We start from the raw sequence: 24,386 nt of genomic DNA, 5'->3' as shown, positions 1-24,386 counted from the left end.
ATAATTGAGATAGTGTCCACTGTTCTGATAGCCACTCAGCCAAATTAATCAAAGGCCTGCACAAGAGCAGGTTGGGAGCAATGAATCTGAGTTTCCCTCACTCTCAGTAGGATGAACATTTTTGTGCAGGGTGTGATCCCAATGTTTGTCTTTTTCGTGCTACGTGGAACTAAACTCAATATAATTAATTACTTCTTCTGTTACCCAGAGAAAAAAGTTGTAATTTGCTCCAGGGTAGGATGATAACCCAGCTGTGTTAGGTTCACTGGATGAACTTCTGTGTGAGCATTCAGGGTTGTATAAACAGACTGTGTGTTCTATTTTATGGGTGATTTAAGGTAGGAGGACTTTTCATTTAGCTTTCGTTTACTGCATGTGATTATCCATACAAAATAAGATCTTATTTTAACTGACTTCTAATTCAGCTCTCTATTTTTTCATTTTGTCTGTATAAATAAATATTTTGGTATATGTTTAAAAGACAGAGACTGTTTAGGGGTGCCTGGCTAGCTTAGTCAGTAGAGCATGTGACTCTTAATCTTGGGTGGTGAGTTCAAGCCCACATTGCATGCAGAGATTACTTAAAAAACAAAAATCTTTATTTCTTTATTTCTTTATTTTTATAGTTTAATGTGTTTTAATAGCAAACTTACAGGAACAGCACAGAAGACAGACAACATTAAAAACGTACTTGCATGTAGGACAACTCAGTTAGAAAAGTATAGTGAATGGATGGAACCTACTGTATTATTAAAATGCTACAAACACCATTGTTGCAGTCAATAAGAAGTTTTACTTGTTTTCAAAAAATCCAAATGCTGGCATTGTCCAGAAAAATTTAACAAATTTATTTATAATTGTTATAAAGGTGAACTGCTGAAACGTGTTCACTGAAACATTTTGACTTGCATTAATGCTTTATGTCCCCGCATTTATATTAAACATTCACACACAAATGAAAATGGAAAAACTGCCAATACCTGATTTCTGTCCCCGATTTTTCCGTTTGCAATCATATACTTCGGTACCTTTTGACCCCTCTGGGAAAAAAATATGTGACGTTCAGAACTACCAATAACAGAAAGAAGAGAAAAAAAAAATTTTTTTTTAATAGAATGAAATGTTTTCCATCAGAGCGGATTCTGAAGCACATTCTCCACGTATGCGGCACGCTAGCTGGACGTCTTTTGGCATAATTGTTACACGTTTGGCATGGATAGCACATAGGTTGGTGTCTCCAATGAGGCCCACCAGGTAGGCCTCGCTTGTCTCCTGCCAAGCACCGATAGCCACGCTCTGGAAGCGCAGGTCTGTTTTGAAGTCCTGAGCAATTTCTCACACCAGACGCTGGAAAGGAAGTTTGCGGATCAGAAGTTTGTCTAATTTCGCCGAGTGCCGCGGTACCAGGCCTGTAACGATGAGGTTTCTTCACCCCTCCAGTAGAGGGCGCACTCTCGCGAGCGGCTTTTGGTAGCCAGTTGCTTCCTCGGTGCTTTACCCCGCCCCGCGCCGTCGATTCGCGGGCAGCCTGCTTTGTACGAGCCATGGTACTGAGACCTCCTCACTTACCCCCCTTCTCCTTCGGCCGAGCTTGGCGAGCTAGAGGCCGTGCGGCAGTGGCCGCCAACACAATTATAAAATCTTTAAAAAAATAAAAGACGGGGACCCTTTAAAAATAAAACCACAATATACCACTATGTTTAAATAATGAACAGTTCCTTCATACCATCAGATAGGGAGTTAATAGTCAAATATCACCAATTGTTATATGTGCATGTGGCTATGTGTGTATGTAATTTTAAAAGCAGTTTGTTTGGGGCTCCTGGCTGGCCCAGTTAGTGGAACATGTGACTCTTGATCTCAGGATCACGAGTTTGAGCCCCATGTTGGGAGTAAAGCTTACTTAGTAAATGCTTAAAGCATTTTTAACATTCAGATCAGGATCTAAATACAGTCCTTACATTGCAATAGGTTGATAGGACTTAACATTCTTAAAATGCTTGTAATCAGTAGTTTCCCCAAAGAGGGGGATTTGGGGTCCAGGCACTGATTTTGTATCTGGCCATCGGTAAGGTGTGGCTCATGGTCCCACTGTCCACAGGGATGGACACTGATGCCACCGAGGCCACCTCTGCATGATGCTTATCTACTTTTATTGCTCAGCTGTCCCTCTTAGAATCACCCACTTCCTGATCTTTTATCTTTTTGTTCTTAAATGAAAATACAATCTTTTGAGATTCTTTACTTCTTTAAGTATTTGAACACCAGTCTGAAGGACAAGTTCAGCTTCAGAAATTTCAGCCCCGGATCTTCAACCCGGAAGCTTTATGGGTTTGCTTTAACTGGGCCATGCAGTTAGAACATTGTGGTTTTGGTAGAGGTTGCAGCTCAGCTGTACTAGAAATAATCTGGCTCTTATTCAGGAACTAGGAAGAAACATTATGACGTGGCGAAGCCCACCCTGCCACCCACATGGTGGTGTAGGTTTGTGCTTTGCATGCCTGTTGGCTTGGGAGGTGGTAGAGTGTAGATGGTAAGGAGGTATATGCTGGCTAAAAATAGGAACAGGATGTTTTGAGACAGGGGCTTTTGCTTTCATAAGGCTCCATGCACAAAGCTGAAGTTGATGCTGTTGCCACAGGTGTTATTTCAGCTCCTAACAGAGTATTGCACACATCTCTGAGTGGACCACGAAGAAGCCAAGGCAGAAAGGCAGTAGTGCTCCTTCCACAGGAAGGACCTCTTAATCAGGGGCCTCTCATGATAAGATACATATTTATTGTTAGGCGGCTCATTGGGCATCATAATGCCGATGTTTACTTTCGATGGACTGGTATAGCATTTTTTGCTCATTCATGCTTTTATACCCTTCTGTTCTGCACATATCAAAATGAGTCCTTCCCGTTGGCCATTTCCTACATCTCCCCACCACCACGCTTCTCTGCTTCTCCCAGGTGAGGAGCACCTTACTCTTGGTCCCTGGCGCGCTTACATTCACTTGATTCCTCCATTACAACCGTGTTCTATGTTGTGTTGCCAGGTTTCCTGCAAAGCCATCCCCATCACCGAGCCTAATGCCTGGGGCACAGGACACACTGTGTTTATGTGGTGGTTTGAGGGGGTCTGCCTGTAGCACTCTGCTTTCGTTGGGGGCTTGTGAGAGGGAGGAGGCGTGTTCTCGGGGAGACTTGGTTTTAGAGACACGAGACGGGGAAAATAGTTGTAACGGTACAAAATGGAAGGCAGAGTGTCTCAGAGGAGGCACGCAAGAGTGCCCCACCTCCTTGCCGTGCAAATTATACTACTTAATCCTGACCTCTGCAGTCCTTGACAGTTTACCAAGCACCTTCACCTGCCTTCTCTCACGCCATGGACATGATATCATTAACCCTGTTTTGTAAGTGACAAAACCGTGGCTCAGGGGAGTGAAACGGCATGCTAAGGGGCTACTTGATTAGTAATGGTAGAGCCAGGACGGCAGCTCGGTTTCCTGATTCTAAGAAGCTAGTTTCCTTTCTACTTTTTGTCACCTGGCTCAGGTTGGTAACCTGGGGCCTGGAACGGAGAAAGGACGCACCTGGAAGGAACCACAGATGCGATTAAAGACTTCAGACAATACTGAGCATGAGCTTCTATGCGGCCAGTGAATGGGGAGGGCAAAACAGAGAAAGGACGAACGTCGAACGGTGACCATGTTCAGTGGAAATAGAAAGCAAGCCACAAATGTGGGCCACGTATGGAATTCTAAATTTGATAATAGTCACATTAAACAAGTAAAAATAAAAGATGAAATTAACTTTAATATATTTAATTTAGCCCAACACATGTAAATAGTATGCACTTTATCACATCATCAGCATAAAAGTTATGAATCCAACATTCTTACATTCTTTTCTTCCATATGAAATTTTCCAACTCCAGTGTATTATTTTACGTTTGCAACACATCTCCATATGGATTAGCCACACTGCTAAGGCTCCATAGCCACATGTGGCTAGTGACTCCTATATTGGGCGAAGGTGTGTTTTACATATTTCATGTATTGCCACAGTCACATGAAGCATTTATTACAGTACCGCCTAATAGCTGAGGAAACGGAGCCCAGGGGGGTCATATAACTTGCCGGGGGTCGTGAAGCTGGAAAGTAAGAGCTGGGTTGTGACCCAGGTCTGTCCTTCCTCTTCCCGGGGCTTGATCTGGGCCTGGAAGGATGGTGGAATTGAATAGGTGGAAAGGAGCAGTGGCCCTGATGTGGTGGTATTACCTCTGAGCGTTTGGTTTGCTGCTGGTGTTGACAGTGTTGTGTGCAGTGGGGAAGGGGGGCCGGGGGCAGAGTAGGTGTAGGTAATTTCCAAACCATTGTTAGACCTGCTTCTAATAAGGAGGTAGCCGAGGGGTCACAGGCGAGTAAAGGGGAACCATTGTCTTCAAATGCAAGAGTGGAAGTTAAGGGAGCCCTTTCACTATGGGGTGAGCCTGTCTCACACGGACAATACTTTCCTTTTAGAAGTTGCGTGAAGATTCAGGTTCTAACACGCAGAGAGCGCTTGGCCAAGGCCGGCTTGTGAAGCGCCAAGTTAGATGTGTTTGCCCTCCCTGTGCTAAGGCTGGAGGTCCTGTGTTTCATCTGAGTTTTATCCCTTTCCTGGAAGACGAAGATATCCTGATGGAGGGGAAACGGGATTAGGAGGGCCATGTGCCTGCCTGTGGGCAACCGAGCGAGTTCTAAGTCTGTTTCATTCACCAACATTGCAGTAGTAGGAAAGATACGCTTTTTAACTCCTGGCGTTCCGACACATTAGCGTTCATTGTACAGTGTTCTCGTACAATCATCATCCATTTGCGGGGAAAAAAAAAAAAAAGGTTTTTACTATAATTATAATTTTAGTGTGGATGGAGTTTGTTTCTTCCTGTACCATAAACATTTTTCTATCTTTATAGTGCATGTGGTGTGTTAATGGCCTCAGAGGATAACACTGAATCCTATATAAAATTTGCTTGTTTCTATGGCTGGGTATTTAGATTGTTTCAAAATTGACATATTTAATGCTGCAGCCTGTAGCCTCATGCGTACGTCTCTTTTCTATCTTTTATAATTAGATGATAAAATTAGACCACTGAGATTTATACATATATAAGTTAATTATGTTTAAGCATAATTTAATTACATTTAAATGTAATATAATTAAATATAATTGTATTTATAAATAATATATAATTATAAATTTAAAGCGATTTCTTTATAATAAACACCCCAGCCTTTGAATTCTAGGCCAGAAGGCGACAAACATTTTAAAATGTGTTGGTGGTTTGAGATTATTGCTTCTGTTTTCTCAAGGTGTTGCTTCTGGGTTTTCTTTCTCTGCCAGTTTTACTGAGATAGAATTGACATAACAGCCTGGTGTAAGTTTAAGGTGGACAGCATACGATTCTAGTCTCCCAGTAACAAGTGATTATGTAAGTTCACCATTCTTGCCCCTAAATCACCAGATTTAGGTGTGATACTGGGTGTGATACTCAGAGTTTTGCTAAATTAACAAAGGTAAAAATATGCCAAGTGTTTGTTTGTACTTCGCTTTTAGAACACCACTGATGTCACTGAGGGACAGGCAAGGCCACCGTCAGTGTTGGGATGCCTTCCTCGAGGCGGGTTGGTTAAACAGTTTCCTTTGCAGACTGATGGTGAGGGCCAAGCCCAAATACCCACAGCCTCCAAGTCTGGACACGGCACTCCCCCACATTCAGCCTCCGTTCCCCACAGCAGCACAAAAGCACAATGGAGCTTCCTCCAGAACTGGCTGTGGCCTGAGGAAGAGGAATGACCTTCCTGTTTCCTTCCACACCTACTATTGCACATGGATCTGTCACAGGCTTTGGAGTCCGAGAGATGTGTGGTGTTGGGCATGTTATTTAATCTCTTGTTGACTCGTTTTTCATCTAAAATGGGGACAGTGGCATTATCCTTATAAGGTTGCCAGGAGGGTGAAGTGTATTAACTCTTGCAAAGTACTAAGCGGTGCCTGGCACGTATTTAGTACTCAATGAAGCTTGTAAATGTGGGTTTGAGTCTAGATGCCTTCTTTGGGCAATTCACTTAACCCTTCTGTTCTTGAGTCTCCTCATCTGTAAAGCGGGAATATGGCACCTGCCTCACAGAAGTGTTAGGGGGTGTTAGTGAGGTGATATATAGCACAGAGCCTTACACATCAAAGCCCCTGTGTAAATGGAGCCAAAAGAAAAGCACTGTGTTTTAATTTTTATTCTGTACCCTGCAGAAGGGAGAGCTTTGCCCTCTTGCATTGGTCTAACTTCTGTTGTAATGAGCTCCCAGATTTTGACCGTATTTGTTGTTACGGTGCATTTTTATGTCTACGTTGTAGGTTTGGGGCCATCCTGAAACAAAGGGGGAGCAAAGCGACATTCTTGTGTCCCTGAAGCTTTGAACGGGTTTTAACAAAATCTTGGTTTTAAGGTTAGCAAGTGTATAATTTCGCAGAGAGAGGGTGATACTTCATATGCTCATTAATTCAGCGGCTTTCCCCCTACAGTTGGTGTCACAAGGAATGGAAGGTATCGAGTGTTTGATGGTGCCCAGTGACACAGATGAAATTTGTCTGAATGGAAAGGTATAAGGCACATTCCTTAGGAAATGCAAAGAAATGATTGGAGACGCAGTTGAACACAGCCCGCCCATCCCCTACTTCTATCTGTCCAACTCCTTCTCATCTTCCTATTTGAGATGTCTCCTCCAGCTCGCCTCCCTGAACCATCCAGACTGGTTGACTGGACCCTCCTCATGTTGGCATACTGGGCGGCTGTGATTCTCTCTTACCTGTCTTCCTCCCGAGGCAGAGACCTGCCTTAGGCACCCCTGTATCCTTATTACCTACCCCTGGGCCTGGACAGCACAGCCAAGGATTTCGGGTGAGGAGAGTTCTGTGGTGTGTTCACCTCCAACTTGCGAGCCTTCCTGTTTCTGGGGCAAAATCTGAACTCTGGGCACATCATGGAAAGGATGGGTGTTTCCTTCTTCAATCCTCATGCCTTGTGAGTTAGGGAAGAGACACAGTGAGCTTCTGTGGCTTTCCTTGAATGGTAGTAGCTGGTAGAATGGGATGCCGGACAGGTGTAGGAATAATCCTGGTGTGGCATGAGCTTTGCCATAGAAATGCTGGCGTTGGGGCCTTCTGCTTTGTGGCTGCTCATCTGGGAAGTCCAGTCTAGCGTAACAGTCCTATTCTCTGCCAAACACCTGTTGTATGCTGGACAGTATACTGGGAACCTCACAAGTATTGTCTCAAATATGTTTAAGGACCAACGCGAATCCCCTACATCTTCTGTAAAGTCAGCAGCATGACAGGGTTGGAAGGAAAATTTGACAGGGAGCCAAGAAATCAGAGTTCCAGTCTGGCTCTGTCGCAAACCAGTGACGTGGCCTTCTCTATGCCACTGGGCCTGTTTTCTCATCTATACAAATGGGATGGGGGAGGGGGGGTACACTTAGATGCTTTCTCACTTCCCTTCTGTTTCATATCCTCAATGTGTTCACTCCAACGCAACCTGCTCTCTTCTTTGCCTGAGTTATTTTGGACCGCAGGTCAGAATTACATAGTTTAGTAGCACTATAAGTTCTGAGTGAGTCTTATCTCCCAGCAATTCTCTGATCTTCCAGTGACAAAGACCTTATCTTGTTCTCTTAAACGCTTCTTAACTCCGGGCCTACACGTTGGTGAAATATGAGTCAGTTACCCTGGTGTGGGGCCCTGAAACATCTTGGGTACAAGTTGTCCTGAGATGGTTGTTTCTGGGCCTCGATCTTCAGTCTTTCTCACATTAAGAGCTGAGATTATCAGGGCCACTTTCACATAAATCGGACTTTAAATGTGATGAACTTCTACTTAAACCATTTTTTTTTTCCCTTTTGTGATTAGTACCTTTTGTGTCCTAAGACATCTTTGTCTGCTCCAAGTTCACGAAGAAACTCTTCTGTATTTACTTCCAGAAGTGTTATTGTTTCCACTTTCACATACAGCTCTAAGATCCATCTGAAATTAATTGTATGGATAAAGTGAAGTAGAGGTCAAAAGTCATATTTCTTCCCTGCATGGATCTCTAGCTATTTCAAAATAATTCATTAAGAAGACTTTCCTTTCTCCGTTGAATTTCATTGGTACCACTGTAAAGAATTGTTACTGTGTATGTGTGGGCCTCTTTAGGGATTTTGGTTTTCTCCCCCCGATCTAGTTGTCTGTCCTAACTAACACCAACAACAAATTGTCTTCATTACTGAGGTTTTATAGCACGTTTGTGAATGCAAGTCCTTTAACTTTGTTCTTTTAAGGTTGCTTTTGCTATTCTAGGTCCTTTGTATTTCCTTATAAATTTTAGAATTAGCTTGTCAATGTCTCCAGCATAACAGTGGGGATTTTGGCTAAGAATGCATCCATGTGTTAGAGTTCTCCAGAGAAACATAACTTATTTTCTCGTTCCCTCTCTCCCTTCCTTTCCCCTCCCTGACAGAGTTTATTCTGTTTTTGAAAAGCTGGTAGTGTTGCTCTGCATTGATTTGGAGACCAACTAACATAAGATACATATTTTGGAAAACACCGGTGCAGTGAAGGAGAGAGGAACCTATAAAATAAGTGATTACCATCTACCAGAAAGTGCTACCAGGGTGTCTACTGCAGAGAGCTCTGGGAACACAGGAGGGAGTGAGGGCCAAACCAAATGGGTCCTGGGGAGTCTGGGAAAGCCTCCCGGAAGTCCTTGAAGAGTTGGCATAGGAGAGGAGGCATTTACACATTTGACAGGAGGGCAGGGAGGGGTATTTGAGCTCAAGGACGAGGGCAGTCGTGCTCTTGGGAAATGATGAGGTGGGATGGGTGAACTTTAGTTAGCTCAGTCCAGCTGGAATGTGAGGGCTGTGAGGGAGTGGCAGAAGATGAGATTACAGATAGCTATGACAGCAGGAAAAAAAATCACAAGAACTCTGAGGTAATAGGCTAAAAAAATTTGGATTTTATTATGTGTGTATCAGGAAGGCATTGGAGGGTAAACTGAGAAAGGGCCCAATTCCGTTTGTTTTCCACAGAGGTTCACTCTGTGAGCAATGTGCAGGTAGACCAGTCTACCCGGTAGAGTCATGATTTAGAACAGGAAAGCCAGACGCAGAGGAGACCCAGTTGTGGAAAGCAGATCTAACCCACCTTATACCATTAGCCTTCCATCTGCCATGTGGCTTCTCAGAGGGTCCCCACAGACACCCAAATTGTGCTCTTTTAAGTATTTGTCAAAATAAAAATTATAGTCCCTTTTAGGGCTTAGTAAAAGGCGGAGATAGAGTTCATTCTGTCTGTTCTTTCTTCTTCCCTCTGTAGGGTTTCCTCTGCAGAGCAAAGTTGAGGTAACCTGTGAGAGATGGCGAATCTCTTAACACCTACAACATGGCATTATTCTAGGCGCTTTATAACTATTAACTCGTTTCATCCTCACAATTGTCTGTAGTATTATTATTTCCATTTGATAGATGAGGAAACTGAGGTACATGGATGTAAGCGGCTCACCTAAAGTCACACATCCAGCAATTAGCAAAGCTGGGGTTTAGGCAAAATCTGTTCTCCTAACCACCGTGATGCTTCTTGGTTGCATTTGATTTCATTCCAGCCATGTCCTTGAACCTAGATCTTTGAACAAAGATAATCATGAAAAGATTTGACTTTGACTCTCGATATTGCCAAATCTGAATCTTCCCTAATACAGAGGAAGAAGAAAGTTTTTCTAGCTGGGAGAAGAAGGATGGCTTCTTGGAAGGAAGTGCCTTTTTTTTTTTTTTTTTAAGAGAGATAGAGTGCATGAGAGAGAGAGACAGGGAGAGAATGTGTGTGCACGCAGGAGGGACAGGAGAGAGAGAATCGTAAACAGACTCCCTGCTCAGTGTGGAGCCTGATACAGGGCTTGATCTTATGACCACGAGATCATGAACTGACCTGAAATCAGGTCAGGTAGTCAGACACTTAACCAACTGAGCAACCTAGGTGTCCCAGGAAGTGGTATTTTAATGGAGCTTTGAGAAATGAGTGGAATTTTAAGAAGTAAAAATTGCTGAGAAGAAAAGGCAGCCAAGATGAAGGAATCCAACTATAACCTCCCTGTGTTTACAACTAAAAAACCAGACAGAATGCAAAAACAACATGGGAGCCCTGAGAGGCAGGTGTAGGATACTGGACCTGAAACTTGGATGATGACCCATCATGGCCTTTGTCACATGGAATTGCATGACGGTGTGGGAAGCTACCACTCTGGGATAGCCCCATCTTTCCAGCCAGAGGATCCCAGCAATGGAGCCACCAGAGGGTGTGAGGAAATCCCTGAGAGGAGAGAAATGGAAAAAGGGCCCCCCATTCACTCTGTGCATGGACTGATCTAAGTCATGGGCATGCTGCAAGGTGTGTGGGCATGGAATAGACCCAAAGAGGCACAGCAAAGGTTTTGAGAGCTTAACTATAACAGTAACACCAACCAGGTCCCAGATAAACTCAGAGTTGCCTACGTGACAGGCAGAGCCAATTAGCCCAGTGAAGGCTTTGAAAACCAAACTGGCATTGAAACGATCAGTCGCAAGAGATGAGACAGAACTTTCAATCTGAACCTAAGTGGGTTAGTTGTCTGTTAAATAAATAAAGAAAAATATCAACGTTTTTTCTTCCCCAGAGAATTTTAGCAGGATTCAGTGTCTCATAATATATTATTCAAAAGTCCAGGATACACTCCAAATTTACTCAATATAAAAAGGGACAGGGAGTGCCTGGGTGGCTCAGTTGGTTGAGCGTCCAACTCTTGATTTTGGCTCAGGTCACGGTCTCACGGTTCATGGGATTGAACCCTGTGTTGGGCTCCACACTGAGTGTGGAGCCTGCTTGGGATTTTCTCTCCCTCTCTCTCTGCCCCTCCCCTGCTTGTGCCCATGCATGTGCATGCTCTCTCTCTCAAAATAAATATTTTTTTAAAAAGAGGGCTGTGGCTCTAAATAACCTGTTTGTTCACAGATCAAGAGAGAACCCAAAGTATTTTTTCTCTTTTTACTGCTTTTGATTGGTGGGAGGTGGGGGTGGCGAGTACCCTTGAGGTTATTTCAACACCAAGCAAGAAGGCCAGAAAACACTACACCATGCAGCTCAGAGCACAGGTGCAGTTGACTGAGCAAAGAAATCAACATTGGGTGCCTGGACCTCAGAGCTTTCTGCCTACCCTGTTTTTTCGTCCTGGGACCACTTCACTGACTTCCTGTTTTCTTCTCAGGTCACGTTGTAGCGGCAAGAGACCTAAGGGTGAGGCTGGGAAGGGGAGTGAGTTTGGACTATTCTCTAAATTGAGGGAAAATCCAGAGAAAAGGCAGTAGTAGGCTTTCTTGTGAGAATTTGGGTGTACCGGCCTTTCCTGTGCAGGCTGTGAGCCCTCCCTCCGCTCCTTGGAGGTGAGAAGAGAGCCCTCCCCTGCCCCTGCGTCTGCAGGGGCTCTGGGAGTACCAGCTCTTGAGGGAATTGAACAGGTTTACGCTTTCATGCTGATAATCACAGAGACATGATTCTTCTCACACAAGTCACCTCAATTCATAAGAATGACCCTTGAATAGAAGAAATCTTCAGTGTCTTAAGTAGGTGTTCCTTCAACAGTGTTTCTTTTTTTCTCTCTGAAATGGGAAGGTCCTCTACCCACGAGCTGTACTTCCATGGCGTTGCAGAGGTGATGAAGTTACACACTGTCTTGGAGAAATTGAAAATGACAATAGTGTCACTTTGCGTAGCTTGGAAGCTCCTTTTCTTGTGAGGAAACGGAGGCTCCAGGGGATAAGTGACTTGCAAGGACACACGGTGATTTGGGTGGACAGCTAGGGACCTCTCGACTGGGACCCGGTTTCAGACTTTTCCAGGAGTCCAGCCTTCCCTCTACCATCCCCTGGGCTCTCACTTCATCGAGGGTCCCAAATTCTGATTCTCTTGACTGGGGAGCAGTGTCTGAAAGAGTTAACACCGAAAGCAGCAGACATCAGTTTTGTTGAGATGAACATCAAGGTCCTGTACGTAGCCAAAGAGAAATATTGACTCATGACACTCCCAGAAAATTCACCTCCTCTCAGAAATGAGGACTTCCCCCACCCATAGCAGCTAAGCCAGGTCCAAGTTTACCAGTCACCGTGTCGTAAGCACCTGCCCCATGCCAGGCACTGCAGGCTCCTTACTTCTAACCCTCACGTCATGTAGGTGGTTCTGCACACATTTTGCAAAGGAGGAAACTGAGACCCTGAGTACTCGTATCTCATTTGCCTGGGATCACAGGGATGAGTAATGAAGTGGGGATCCAAGTCTGGATTCGTCTGGCTGCAAAGCTGGGTTCCCGTGAAGTTTCGCACCACCCTTGCAGACTGAGCCTAGTCTGAACGTCTTCCTCGCCTCAGGCTTGCTCCTCGTTCTGCCCCACGCAGGAAGCTGCACCCAGGGTTTTCCTGGCCTCTGGGCCTTGAGTCAAATCTGCGTTGAGAGCCTGGCTGTGCCTCTTAACAGTAGGTTGATTGTGGGCAAGTCCTGTAACCTCTCTGAGCCTCAGTTCACGGGTTCAGCAATTACTTGCCTGATGGTGGGGTTATGGTGAAGATTCGGCAGCTGCTTGGCCCCACACGTGGCACGAAGTAGATGGTGGAGGAGCAGCTGCTGGTACTCATTTGTTGGCTGCTTACCTTCAAGGAGTGGAGGGGGTGTTGTGAGCCATGGCACCCACCCCCCGCCCCCCCCCCCTCCTGCTGACCTTGCACAGTTCCCGCTGGCTCTTTGCTTTCCTCTGAAACTTTTTATCTGCTCTCCACTACGTGTCCGATCATCTCCAGACCCAGGCTACTCATGGTGCCGCGGGGTGAGGCCCGAGACTCCCTTTCAGTGTCACCTCCCACTGCTCAGCTTTGGGCCCCTGCTTGGGCTGACCTGAACCTCTCTCTGTGCCCTGGTGCCCTGCCCTTTGCCCACCTCCGTGCTGTTTCTCTCCTGTCCTCCAGGTCTTCCCCGTCCATGAAGGCTTTGATCCCGGGCTGGATGTGGGCTCCTACTCCTGGGCTAAGATTCTTGAACACCTTGTTTGCAAGAAGAAAACGCTCACTTATTTGGCACATGAAGCCGAGCCACAGGCCCTGACCTTGTCTCTGGGAGCATCGAGGTAATTCGCTGGTTCAGGCGCTCACGTTCTGGGCTGGGGAGGGAGGGGTGTGGAAACAGACAGAGTAAATAGTGCAGTAGGTATTTGGGTGCTTGTCTGATTTCTCACGGTACTTGAGACTGTTAACATCTTGAGAGCAGCGGCATGGCCGTTACCTCTGGGCCTACTGTTATCGGGCCTGAGCCCAGAGTTACCTCCATCTTGGTTGAACTGATTGATCTGAATGGATGTGGTCACAAGGTAAGTTCACAGCCATTCCTAGGCCAGCACTGGTTGGGGGCGGGAGGGACTGTGGCGGCCCGGGGGGCAGCTGTCTTCCTTCCATGGTGCTTCTTTCTTTTCCATCCTCTTAAGTCACATTCCTTGGTTGGGTCAGCATGCAGGATTTGACAACCTTTTGCTGACTTGCTATTGGGCTTTAGGGGGGAAAGCTCACTGGCTTCAGGGCCAGACTTTCCCAGGCAGGTTACAGGACTCCCCCAAGTCTCATGTTCCTCGTCTATAAAAAGTTGGATCAGGAGGCTCAACATTCATGAGAGTGTTCTCTTGAGACCTTTGAGAATTCTTTTTTTTTTTTTTTTTAATATTTATTTATTTTTGAGGGAGAGAGAGAGACAGAGTATGAGCAGGGGAGGGGCAGAGAGAGAGGGAGGCACTGAATTTGAATTAGGATCCAGGCTCTGAGCTGTCAGCACAGAGCCCGACGCGGGGCTTGAACTCACACACTGCAAAATCATGACCTGAGCTGAAGTTGGACGCTTAACTGACTGAGCCACCCAGGTACCCTTGATCTTTGAGAATTTTAAGATAAGGACTCGTGCACGTGCTACCAGGGCACAGAGGCTCCCCCGTACATGCGGTCATGCATAACTGAACCATTTAAGTGATTTTTGTCTCTGATTGATTTCGTGAATATAGAGCTGTGGGCATTTATAAATCTGTTAGCAGAAATTCATCATCGAGTATAAACTTTGCTTAACACGGACTAGCAATCTTATTTCTGTGGGATCTGTAGTTCACAGGCAGTTATCTGCATCACTTCCTAGTGCATGGAGGGCAGAGAGCCCCCTGTGCACTGGGTCATGGCCCGGGGATGAGCCCTTTCACATACTAAGGGACTGGCCCCTGCCAACTTTCTGCTGCACATACTTCATATTCGTTCATGAGCAAAATCAGCCTGCTTTATGTCTAGGACCATGGGGTTGTTCTCTAATAGTCAAAATTTCAAATGTTGACCCTGTAAATGCCAAAGGTCAACTGTGAGAACAGCAGCCATCCAGGGCTGCTGAAAGATCCAGTTCGACATATAAAGTGCGTAGCATCCTAAGCGTGCCCTGGGCTTAGAACTCAATACTGCTGGTTTCCTTATTAACTGAAACCATTTGCTTCTGGGGTTAGGCGGGCACGGCTGTGGCTGAGAGAATCACAGGTCCAAGGAGATGGTCACTGGCGAAGAGGTACTAAGAGCATGACCTTTGCATTCAGACAGTCCTGGATTGTCGTTTTGGCAGTGCCATTTATCAGTCAAAGCCTTTCCGCTTCTTGAAAATCAGCTGCCCTCTCTGCGAAATGGAAATGATAACCGCGCCAACCTCGGAGGGTGGCCATTGGGGCTGAATGAACGGTTCTACGTGCAGGTTTAGCACAGTGCCTGGCACATAGGGAGCCACCAAAAGCAGTCATGGTGACTTCTCTGTCTTCCTCTCTCTCTGTATAGGGATGCACGCCCAGTAGTTGCTTCGTGTTCACTGGTGATTTTGGTTCAAGTCTGAAATCATTTTCTTATGTAAAAATTAACCACCTTCCACCCTCAACATAACACATTTACAAGCCCGGGCGGTGAGCCCTGGTCCGGATACTGAGTACTGTTTGTATGCCTTGTGCTTAGCGGTACTGAAGCAGCAGAATCCCTATAGAGCCCTATCTCTGATTGGAAGGAGAATAAGATTAGCAGCTCCCCCCCACCCACCCCTCACTCCCAGCACCTGGAATGCCTGTAAGAGAGCATTCACCTAGGTCGGGAGTGTGGTGGGAGTCTACACGGCAAGGGCTCCAGCCTGGAGAGTCTGGGAAGCTTCCTCTATGGAGATGGGCTGGTTATGGGCACGCTCTTGGATCCCGGAAATGAAGGGGAGGGAATGACCAAGTAGGGAGGTTTGGGGGTGAGATTAATTAGGGCTGAAATTTGTGGATCTGGCTCCAAAAGAAAAATATCCAAACTATCCACCGTCTGCTTGCTCCATTGAGCACCAAATAGGTGCAGCCATAAAGTGGTCTCTGTGTATGTGTGGTGGGGAGGGAAGTGAATGTAGAAAACTCCAGAATACCAGCCCTTCCCCTCTAGGAGAAAATGACCATTCACGAGGAGTAGAAGTTGAGTGTGAGCCCTTGTCTGTGATTGCCCAGAACGGAGCACACTCCTTTCCCCATTAGATTATACTTTAGCCACATTGCTACCTGTGTGATCTGGTGACCTAAGTCAGGTTCACAGCTGGGAGGAGAGAAGGTGAAAGAAACACACACCTTGATGCCAGGGCAATTAGCACTCTCTCTGGTAGTCGTGACTCCCCGCCTCTGACCTCAGGACAGACCTGAATTGTTCACATTTCCCGTTGGGGTGGGGAGCCCAGAAGTGACAACAGATTGGCCTGAGATTCCCAAAACCCTGGACTGAAGCCCCGCCCCCTTCTCAGTAATCTGGGCCGTGAAGGGACAGCAGACTCCTCGGGTTGTGGAGGAGCCTCTGCTAAGCAGGGACTGCACACGCTTGAGGCCATGGTTTTGGCTCATCCCCCGCCTTCACGCTTAGCCTGAACTAGCATGGCTTCCTCCCACTCTGCCTGAGCCCACCCTCCTGTGAACGTTCATATTCTTCCAGGCCTCTATTGGTCTAGACCAATTAGATCAGAATCTACTGAGGACAGTATTGGAAATCTGTATTTTTATTAATTTTTTTGTTTATTTATTTTTGAGAGGGAGAGAGCACGTGCCCGCGCATGCGCAAGTGTGTGAGCGGGGGAGGGGCAGGGAGGGAAGGAGACACAGAATCCAAAGCAGGCTCCAGGCTCTGAGCTGTCAGCACAGACCCTGATGTGGGGCTCAAACTCACGAGCCATGAGATCATGACCTGAGCTGAAGTTGGATGCTCAACCGACTGAGCCACCCAGGCACCCCTGCCATCCATATTTTTAGATGCATCCTAGGTGATGTTAATGCCCAGGTGATATGGAAAAGTAGTACCTGAGTGGTTCCTTTCACCTACACTGACCCTTATGGCTGTGGGACTAGGGGTAGGGTATACCCTGAGGACAGACTTGATCAAACCCTCGTTCCTCTACATTCTCTTCCCTTTTCTCTTTGTATGGTGGCCCAGTTGGCCTTGGGCTGGTCCTAGGAAAGAGATCAATTTGCCAAGGTGAGAGAGGTAAACACTTCATCACCTTGGTGGCCGCCTCTAAGAACAGCAGCTCCCTTCAGTGACTCTGGGCTCCGGGGAATGTCAGCAACTCTGGCCCTGCCATTCTCCTGTCTGGTTGGGTAAAGCCAAAATGGAAGGGAAGAATAAACAGCCCCTGGCACGATCTCCAGCCGAGGAGTTCCTGGTGACCATCATGTTTAAGACAACATTAGCAGACATGGTTGTTCTCACTAAAGACAGTTAAACTGGGGCTTGAAGAGACAGATGTGGGTCATCAGACCCTCGGTATCAGGATTTAAGAGAAAATTCTTCATCTTTGGTCTTTCAGTAGAACTCTTTCCCTCGTGCGTTGTTGCCATCTGGTCCCCCTTTGCTCTTCAGTGAGAATTCTGGGCCATCTAGTTACTGTGCTCAGCTGTGACAGTTCTGTTCTGTCCCAGAGCAGGGTGTCTTTCTGATGTAATGGCTGCCTGCCTTCAGCTGCTGAGCACTGAGATGATGGGTGAGAGACCTGTATCTGTTTGATCTGGCAGTCAATAAAAATCTGGTTTTACATTGCTGGGCTCCTGACTTTTAAGCACTTGGGGGCCAGATTCTTCCAGATAAGCATAGAATGACTTAATTCTGCCTAGTTGAGGGCAGTTGTGGGTAGTTTTTTTTAAGTACCCTACATATCTAGCCAACCAATAAAACCTGTTTTTCAGGAGGCCAGCTGGGATCAGAAAGTCATGAGTTTATTGGGGTAAGTTTCAGGCCACACAAACCAGCATTCCTTGCCCACGAGACTCTTGGAGGATTTCAAAAAGCCAGATGGCAGAAGCACATTTATTCAAAACAAAACAAAACAAAACAAAACAAAACAAACCTGTCCAGGGCAAAGAAATCATCCATTTCTTTGTATCACGCTGAAATTTTACCAACTGATTGTGATAACAATGGCAATCTCATGCTGAACAGAACCTCTTACCGGCAGCAATATCTGTTCATTTGACAAGTAAGAGCCCACATTCTTAATTAAATGTGGCTGATAGCATCTTTTAAAACCTGGGGATTGATGTGATTTGATGACCGGGAGCGGATGGTCAAGAAAGAAATCTTGAGACGTTTTTTTTCTTGCAAGAAAGGTGGTTTAATTAAAGCATGGGGATAGGACCCTTGGGCAGAAAGAGCTGCAGTGGGATTTTGAGCAAGTGATTATATACTTTTAAGTTGGGGGCCAGTAGAAACCAAGGAAGTTTCCAGAAGGATTTTCCTATGTTACAGAAGACTTACAGGATCCTGGGGGCCTAGCTACTGTCAAGCTAAGGTTGTTTTTTGCCTCTACGAGAGCATTAACATTAAAACAGTCGGGAGTTCCTGGAGGAAAGCATCCTCTGCCTGCCTCAAGTAGTTGTCAGTGGGCTGCAGGTTATAAGGAAATTTAATTGTGTCTGCATTTCTTTTGCCTTTGTCCTTCACATCAGGGAATCACAGCAGGGGGAAACAAATCGGAAAGGTACTTGGTATGGAGGACTCAGGAACCTCTGGCTTTTAATACATTGAGGAGAGCTTCTGTTAATCCACTGTGCTCAGGGAAGTCCTGGGATGATGGAAGAATCTACTGCAGAGAATCTGCTGATGCTCCCAGAGGAGTAGGAATAAGGATGCGGGAGGTCTCTACCAAGAAGCTCGGTTAGGGTGATGCTAGCTACACTTCCTAGTCATCTTGGCCTAGCAGAGGCACCTGTTATTTTTGATCCCATTTCGTAGGCCACCTGTCCCACCTCGGGACAGAGTGTGTATGTGTGTGCATGTGCGCTTGCTGGAAAATGGAACCCCTGGGTGGGCCGCCACTTTCAACAATTCTGAATGGCAGCAGGATCCCGATGTCGGTGGGGCAGCCAGCCATCCCTGACATGAGAAGCAGGGAGAGGAGTCATTACAGGATTAACTGGCAGCACAGTTGGCACAAAGCAAGAAAGGGGAGCCCTCGGGGCCCCTGGGTGGCTCAGTTGGTTGAACGTCCGACTTCAGCTTAGGTCATGAACTCATGGTTGTGAGTTTGAGCCCCGCATCGGGCTCTCTGCCCTCAGCACGGAGCCTGCTTCTCTGCTGTCAGCACGGAGCTTGCTTTGGATCCCCTTTCTCCCACTCTCTCTGCCCCTCCCCAACTCGTTCTCTCTCTCTCTCTCTCTCTCTCTCTCTCTCTCTCTCTCTCTCTCTCAAAAAAAAAAAAGTGGTGTGGGGGCACCCATTGTGGTGAAGGTTTCTGGAAGCCGGGACACATGGACTGCTTCTTGGAGGTATTGTGGCTGGCTGAAGTACCCTCTGGGGGTTGTAGGGGGTCAAGGTCTCTAGGGACAGAAAGTTCAGGTTCTAAGGTACAGATGAGGGTGAGATTTGCACACTGAGGGGTTAAGGAGTGGAGATCAGGGCAGAGTAAAGAGGTGTCACCAGAGGGTCCAGGATGGTGACCAGCACCAGTAGTTGACCTGGTAAAGCAGCCAGGCTCTTAGGAGCTCTTTAAAGGGTCCTGAGAGACATCTGTTGGACAGCAGAGCAGTTTGGGCAGTTAGAATAATCTAGTTTGACCACTGACAACGGCATCTTGAGCAAATGGCTTAAACTCTCTCAGAACTTCCTTTTTGTTTCTAAAAGAGGATCACATTTGGTTATATCTCTAAATTGCTAGCACCCAGTAAAGAGTAAGTGGTTCATGGGCCGTTTGCACCTGGGTTGTTGCAATGGACTCTTGAAAATTCTTCTTCTTCTTCTTCTTCTTCTTCTTCTTCTTCTTCTTCTTCTTCTTCTTCTTCTTTTTAACCTCCTTCAGGCTGCTGCCTACCACATTTGCTTCTCAGTTCAGCAGCCCAAATGATCCCTTGCAAACATAGGTCAGCCAGGTCTTACTCAGAATGTAAGCTGGAATCCTACACCTGTCTAAGGCCCTAGGTGATCTGGCTCCTACGCTCCCGACCTCATCTTCTGCTCCCCTTCTCGCTCTGCTCTGTTTCTGGTCTCCGTGTTGTTCTTTTTTTTTTTTTTTTAAATTTTTTTTTTCAACGTTTATTTATTTTTGGGACAGAGAGAGACAGAGCATGAACGGGGGAGGGGCAGAGAGAGAGGGAGACACAGAATCAGAAACAGGCTCCAGGCTCCGAGCCATCAGCCCAGAGCCCGACGCGGGGCTTGAACTCACAGACCGCGAGATCGTGACCTGGCTGAAGTCGGACGCTTAACCGACTGCGCCACCCAGGCGCCCCTCCGTGTTGTTCTTGAAACAGGTCAGGCCTGCCCCTGCCCAGGGATTTTTGCTGTTCCGTCCACCTGAAATCCCCTTCCTTCAGAAATCTGCATGACCCCCTCCTTTCACCTCCCTCCAGTCTGTCTGCACCAGCGCCGTGTTCTCAGTGAGGCTTTCTCACCATCCAGTTGAACACTGGACCATCCAGTTGAACACTGATCTCCATCCTTCTCCCATACACCCTGTGGTCCCTATCCATCTCCCCTGCGTTAACTTTCTGCACAGTGGTTATCCACTTCCAAAACATGACATACGTATTTGTTTTATTTTACTCTTCACTTATCCCCTCACTGGAAGGCACATTCTGGGGAGCGTGGGGTTTCTGGCTGGTGTCTGCATTGCCGTGTCGCTGGCTGGATCACAGTATAGACTGTAAACACTTGTGTATGATGTTCTCACTAACTCTGGAACTTCTGCAAAGTGGGGGAGCTCAGGCCTCTCCCCGTGTCCCTCACCCTGCACTCCCCCAGGCAACCAGGACTTAGGCCCTCCTACATATAAACAACTTGGGAGAACCATTCAACTTGAAACCACTGAATCCCAACAGGCCTTGAAATCCAACACTCCGTTTACAGGAAGGAAACACAGAACAAAAAGGAGTAAGTTAAACAATACCGCAAGGAGGTCCTCCGCAGGATTCCGGTCTAGGCACATTCCTGGGACAAATGACTTAGTTTCTTCCACAAATATATGTCCTGAAAAGGAAAAATCAGGGAGTGGGGAGCGATTTCACATTAAAAGGAGTTGAGAGTGGTAGATCATCCAAACAAAATGTGCCCACCTCGTTTGGATCCTCATTTAAGGAATTTAGTGTAAAAGACACTTTTGAGAGAACTGGGAAACATTTGAAAGTGGATTGGATATTAAGTGATAATGGTATCGGGGTTTTATATATATCCTCACATATCCTCTCACAGACCCGGTGCGTGTGTGTGCGTGGATGTGTGTGTGTGTGTGTGTGTGTGTGTGTGTGTGTGAGTGTGTGTGAGTTATAGAGAATTAAGCTCCATGGACAATTATTCGAGGGCCTATGGTCCCACTTCTCCCAAGGATGGCACATAGCTGATACCATCCTGGATGCCGGGGAGGTAAGTTAACTCATTACGTAAATGGGTGTCATACGTAGGACATCAGGGCTTCATTTTCTTATGGAACCCCAATGGAGAAGATAGGGGAGCTGACATTTGCTTTAAATTTCTCCAGAGGAAGAAAAGGGGGAAAGAGATAACACGAAGTTGGCAAAATGTTGGTAATCCTTGGAGCTGGGTTCTGAAAACAGGTTCATTGTGTTACTCCCTATACCTTTTTGTAGGTGTAGAGACTTCTGTGATATAAACTTACTTCTTTTTTAACTATTAAGGGGAGATGAAACAGTTCCATTTCCTGAGGAGGAGGTAGGCCCATTTTCTTTTCTCTCTGCTTCTCTGTTGGGTGTGGGTTGAAGTGTGGAGGAAAAAGGGGTGGACCTGTCGCTTGGGAGGCGTGCAGTATTTATTTAACCCTCCTTATAGGCCCTTTTGCTCCTTCCTTGGCTCAGCTCGGATGGAGTGGAGTGCACGGTGGTTCTCAGTGTGGTAAGATGGGGCAAGATGCCTGCTGGGGCTGGGGCTTTGATTGCTTGTCCTGGGCAGTGGGCATCATAGGGAGAGGGAGCTGAAGGGGTGTGACGTGCCCCCCTTTCAGCCTGGCACCTGTCAAATGGGAAGGCAAACATTTCTACAAATATACATCCACCGTTGAAAGGCGCGAGGTTGAAGACAGTAGCAAAAGGCCAGTGATTTCCCTTTGCCGTGGCTCCATGATTCCTGAGTTCAGAGCTCTCCTTACCCGTTCAGAGTGACCGGCTCTGGTCAGAAACCACAGGGCGACCTGTCTGTGGCGGGGACTCAATACCCGCCCCCAAAGCTCTGTTCTCATGCTTTTGGAAAAACCTCAGGGAAATGTCCTCAGGTGTTCCTTCTCCATTAGTGCCTGCCTGGCTGGGAAAAGATCTTATCTCCATGAAGAGACACTTTTTGCAGCCTGGGTCTGGAACATTTGGGGCAAGCAGGAGTGAAAGCCCCTTTATCTCCGGGGCTTTGATCCGGGCAGGATTTCCCCCTCCCCACCACGAGCTCCTCCGCAGCTGCTCTGGCCCTCAGGTAAACACTTGCAAAAGCACAGCTACTCAGACCCCCCTGTGAATCTTTCTGGAGGCTTCCTTTCACTCGCTTCGCAGATTTACTAACTGCAAGTTGGTTTCCTGTGGCTTAACATGTTTCTAGCTTGAGCAGATTTGTGACTTGTCAGAAATATTTTGACACAACTATTAACTTTTTGACCTCTGCTGGCTCCCACTAATAGAGCTCGGTGGCCAGGGGCTGGGAATGAGTCAGCAGCCTGGACCACCTCTCTGGGGACTGTGGAAGCTGCTGAGAGCGGTACCTGCCTCAGGGACTGTTCTTCAGGAATTAAATGAGCTTGCTGAATTACAGGAGCTTGGCCCTTGTGTAGAGTACTCAGCACGTGGTGAAAAAGCTCAACAATTATTAGCTGGAACAAAGCAATGAAGTCTATCATTAAGTTGTCGCTATAACCCTGCAGGGGTGAATTTTTAAAGTATTATTATCCATCCTCTACAGATGAAGACACTGGCTTATTAGAAGCTGATGGACTGGTCTAACCTCATATAACTGACAGGTAGAAAGGTCAGGATTTGAATCTGGACTTTTGAGATGACAGAGCGTGAACCCTTTCTCCCAAGCCAGGGCTTCTCGCACCATCTGTGAAGAATCCTTTTCTTTCCCGCCAACCTCTCCCACATCAATAGCTTCTAAAATGCAATGAAGAGGAATTTTTGGAATACTCTTAAAGTTATTGTTAGGATCATTAGGCATAAAATTACTCCTTCGAATTAGTATAAAAGTTGATTACATTAGATTCCTATCCTAGAATCCATCCCCGATCTTGAGAAAGCGTTCTCAGACTAGCCTTAACTGCGGATCTCACTTTGAGTCATGGTGCCCTCAGCTGCCCTTTTCTCAGAGCATGATGTGTGGGTGGGACCACTTGTGTCAGAATCACACGGGTGCTTGCTAAATGCCCATCTCTGAGCCCCATCCCAGACCACTTGGATCAGAATGACTGAGGGAGAACTCAGGAATCTGCATTTCAATAAGTAATTTGATAGTTCTTTTTTTTTTTTTTTTTAATGTTTATTCATTTTTGAGTGACAGAGAAACAGAGAGACAGAGATAGAGCGTGAGCAGGGAAGGGGCAGAGAAAGAGGGAGACACAGAATCCGAAGCAGGCTCCAGGCTCTGCGCTGTCAGCACAGAGCCCGATGCAGGGCTTGAACTCACGGGATGTGAGATCATGACCTGAGCTGAAGTCAGACGCTTAACCGACTGAGCCACCCAGGCGCCCCAGTTATTGATAATTCTGATATGCTCGAAGTCTGACCATCAGTGCTCTGGGCAGTGCTGCCTCCCCTCACTGGTAATAGGTGATAGGGAAATGGTCAAGTGAGTATAGTATTTTATTCTACACCCCCATCCTGACCCTGCTGTTTTGTTGGTGTTTTTTCAATTCTTAAGGACTTCCTTTTCACAGAAACTCACTGACATAACCTGTTTTCTGATCTCGTTCTGGTGAATGTCAGCAAGCATGGATTGAGTGCAAAATGGGTAGAGGAGGGATAGACCCGACCACAAGGTGCTCACAACAAGCAGACAACGAGTGTTGCCAACGCCAAGTGCAGAACCCAGGGGCACTTCCGTGTGCAGAGATGGGGGAGATGAGGAGGAACTAGCAATGGAGATTTACGGAGGAATGACCAGTAAGGTGGAGAAAAACCAGGAGAGTGTGTAGGTTTTGGAAGCCAGAAGCAGGAAATGACCAACTTCTCAAAATACTGCTGAGGAGCCAAACACGGTACAAACTGAGCACTGACCATTTACTTAGCAGCATGGAGGTCACGGAGGTCTTTGGTGACGTAGACAAGAGCCGTTTCCTGGAGATGGCGGAGGCCTGCTGGGGTGGGTTCAAGTGAGGATGGGAAGAGGAAAATTAGAAACCGTGACTGTACAACGTTCTTTCAAGGAGTTTTACTGCGAAGGAAAGAGGGCAGCAGCTGGAAGGTGAAATGAGGTCAAGAAGTTACGCAGGAGGGACAGGGAAATGGCGATTATAATGTAGAACGTACGCCACGGCGAAATGTGTGACTGTTGTAAAGTCATGTGTCTTTTTCAGCGAATTCCTTCAGCAAAACAGAAAAAATGGTCTCCCGTGCTTTTTTTTGTTCGAGCTTAAACTCTGCCCACTCCCACCCAACGATATTGTCCAAGAAGAGTCTGCAAGTCTCTCTTATTTCTGACCTAGCCTAGTTTGAACACACTTGAAAAAATGACATTACGTGTTTTTCATATTTGCTTCATCTGTTTTGTGGCTGAAGTGTTGTAGATTTCATCTCTACTTCACATGCATAGGACTGACTGTTTTAAA

General features: G+C 46.5%; 1 protein-coding gene, 1 long non-coding RNA gene and 1 pseudogene across 7 annotated transcripts in view; 1 reads left to right on the top strand and 2 right to left on the bottom strand.

Annotated features, from left to right (window-relative positions):
* ST6GAL1 (ST6 beta-galactoside alpha-2,6-sialyltransferase 1) overlaps window positions 1-24,386 on the top strand; it is a 120,239-nt gene that overhangs the window by 55,455 nt on the left and 40,398 nt on the right. For 3 of the 6 annotated variants that reach the window (XM_045502639.1, XM_045502638.1, XM_045502643.1), the window contains one exon: window positions 13,046-13,203. The exons of 2 other annotated variants lie outside the window; for them this stretch is intronic. The gene's annotated coding sequence lies outside the window, so the exon portion shown is untranslated. Of the gene's footprint in view, window positions 1-13,045; window positions 13,204-21,405; window positions 21,479-24,386 lie in introns of those variants that run through there. One more of the 6 variants, XM_045502641.1, reaches the window with a different exon arrangement.
* On the bottom strand, window positions 625-1,775 carry LOC123611122 (annotated as a pseudogene).
* LOC123611123 lies at window positions 625-20,071 on the bottom strand. The gene is made up of 4 exons (XR_006718448.1): window positions 20,061-20,071; window positions 15,613-15,623; window positions 7,866-7,875; window positions 625-1,019 (listed from the first exon to the last, which is right to left on the bottom strand). It is a non-coding gene; the product is annotated as an uncharacterized LOC123611123 (long non-coding RNA).

The sequence above is a fragment of the Leopardus geoffroyi genome, chromosome C2, assembly GCF_018350155.1.
Source record: "Leopardus geoffroyi isolate Oge1 chromosome C2, O.geoffroyi_Oge1_pat1.0, whole genome shotgun sequence".
Lineage (NCBI taxonomy): Eukaryota > Metazoa > Chordata > Mammalia > Carnivora > Felidae > Leopardus > Leopardus geoffroyi.
This window is presented reverse-complemented; position numbering and strand designations above follow the sequence as displayed.